This window comes from Oratosquilla oratoria, chromosome 11 (assembly GCF_046742065.1).
Source record: "Oratosquilla oratoria isolate Oo_2021 chromosome 11, ASM4674206v1, whole genome shotgun sequence".
NCBI classification, from domain to species: domain Eukaryota; kingdom Metazoa; phylum Arthropoda; class Malacostraca; order Stomatopoda; family Squillidae; genus Oratosquilla; species Oratosquilla oratoria.
This window is the reverse complement of record NC_134787.1, coordinates 68,647,139-68,649,638: the sequence shown is the minus strand read 5'-3', so window position 1 is coordinate 68,649,638 and position 2,500 is coordinate 68,647,139. Positions and strand designations below refer to the sequence as shown.

Sequence of the window (2,500 nt, the reverse complement as noted above, 5' to 3'; positions counted from 1 at the left end):
GGGAAACTAAGAGCAACTGCATAAACTAAGAGTAATTGCATAAACAGGTGCATTGATCTCAATCCTATTTATATAGGAACGAGGAGTAACTCTAGCTAATTCCTTTGTTCTGTTCTCTAGTCTCTTTCTGCTTCTTTTCGACCTGCCGTTTGTTCACCAGTTGGCTTTTGGCCGACCTCCTTTCCCGAAGGCGGTCTTCCAGTGCACCTTTTCAACTCCCCTTCCCGTCACTTTTGTTCCTCCCTTTTCAGTTTTAGTTTACTTCCTTTTTCGCTCAAGTTCTATCTTTCTTTTTATCTTCTTTATTCTTCTTTTATTTGTCTGATTGTAATGTAGTCGTTTGTTATTGAGTCCTGTTCCTCCCGTTCCCCCTTCTTCCTTTGCGGACATTTGGTCCACTTTCATTTACGTCTTTGGATTATGTTCTGTTTTTTTCACGTTTCGATGTTGTTTTTTGTCACACTTGTTTTATGTTCATTGCCATTTAACTTTTAATTTGTTTGTTTGTTTTTTATTTGTTTGTTTGTAAGTTCCCCCTTCCTCCTTTGCGGACATTTGGTCCACTTTCATTTACGTCTTTGGATGATGCTCTTTTTTTTTTTTTTTTTTTTTTCGTTTCGCTGTTTTTTTGTTGATTTTTTTTTTTTTTTTTTTTTTTTTTTTTTTTGTAAGTTAGTCGTTTCTTTGCGGGCATTTGGTCCACCTCCATTTGCGTCTGTCCTATATTCTGTTGTTTTTATGTTAATGTTACGTTTGAGGCTTTTTTTTTATGTTCACAACCATGTAACTTTTATTTGTATTTGTGTAGTGTATTTTGTTTGATTGTAATTTAGTCGTTTTCTCTTGACACTTCATTACGGACATTTGATCCACCTCCATTTGCATCTTTGTCCTATTATCTGATGTTTTTACGGTAGTTTTACGTACTGTTACTTTTGCTACCCTTGTTTTATGTTCACATTCATGTAACTTTTTATTTGTATTTAATTTTTGGTAGCAATATTTCATTTCTTTTGTAAGGTATTTATTATTGAAGTATGCTTTGTACATGTGATTGAGAGGGTGAACCTTTCCCAGGTTTACCACTTCGACGATTTATAAGGAGTTCACATCTTGTAACCATTATACTCCCTGAAGACGATTCCTGGACGGGAATCGAAACGTTGAGCAAATAAACCCTTCAATTGAGTCTGGTGTTTACAGTTTTTCCAATATATACAGTGTGTGTGTATATATATATATATATATATATATATATATTTATATATATATATATATATATATATACATATATATATATACTGTATATATATATATTTTTTTACATACATATATATAATATATATATAAATATATACATACATATATATATATGTATATATACTATATGCATACATATATATATGAATATATATATATATATATGTATATATAAATATATATGTGTATATACATATGTATGTATGTATATATATATATATATATGTTTATATATGTATGTATATGAATGTATGCTAACAAGAACACGGGTACGTGTGTTCACTTATGCAAAGTAGACCACTTGGAAAAAGAAACTAACGAAGCAGAGCGCTTTCGTATATTACATCTTCAGTGCAACAAGTACATAGTGATAGGAATACATAGACAATATATACATGATACAAAGGAACAAGGACAGTTTGAATAAGCGTAGCGACCAATTACCCCCTGGAGAGCGGAAGGTCATTGTCAATTATCTTACGACGGTCGGGCGACATCAGGTCACAGTCGCCAGGGAGAGCGGAAGGTCATTGTCAATTATCTTACGATGGTCGGGCGACATCAGGTCACAGTCGCCAGGGAGAGCGGAAGGTCATTGTCAATTATCTTACGATGGTCGGGCGACATCAGGTCACAGTCGCCAAGGGTCACTGTTTCTACTACTTATATAGGGCGACATTAAGTCAATTCGTTGGATTACATTTTATCTGATATTATCTTACTAATTTCTTGACAAATGAAATTATCAAGTTTGTACAAGCCTTTATGTAGGTTGGTATTTTGATTACTAGTGGTATGAATCAAACTGCACTCTATTAAATTTCTTGCTATTATGTTGTTGGTATAATAGATTGCCTGGGCATTACCCCAATCAACTGGATGATTATTTAATTCAATATGCTTGAATATACCACTAGAATGATTGCCATCCCTAATATTTTTCTTGTGTTGTTCAATTCTAATGTTTAAGGGTTTGGCAGTTTGACCTATGTAAAATTGATTACACATTTTGCAAGGAATTTTATAAATGCATCCTTTTTTAATTTCAATACTATTGTTGATAAGTTTATGTTTTACTGTACTATCATGTTTAAAAACTACCTTTACGTTAAATCTTTTTAATAATTCTGTGATACTTAACAAATTTTCTTGAAATGGTAAAATTAAAACATTATGATAATTGAAAGGTGATTTAGGCTGAGGAGTTAAAAATTCTAGCCCAATGTTAAAAACATTTCTG

At 32.3% G+C, this 2,500-nt stretch overlaps 1 protein-coding gene across 1 annotated transcript in view; it reads right to left on the bottom strand.

Moving 5' to 3' along the window:
• LOC143029912 (PDF receptor-like) overlaps positions 1–2,500 on the bottom strand; it is a 918,216-nt gene that overhangs the window by 912 nt on the left and 914,804 nt on the right. The gene's annotated exons all lie outside the window — the stretch shown is intronic.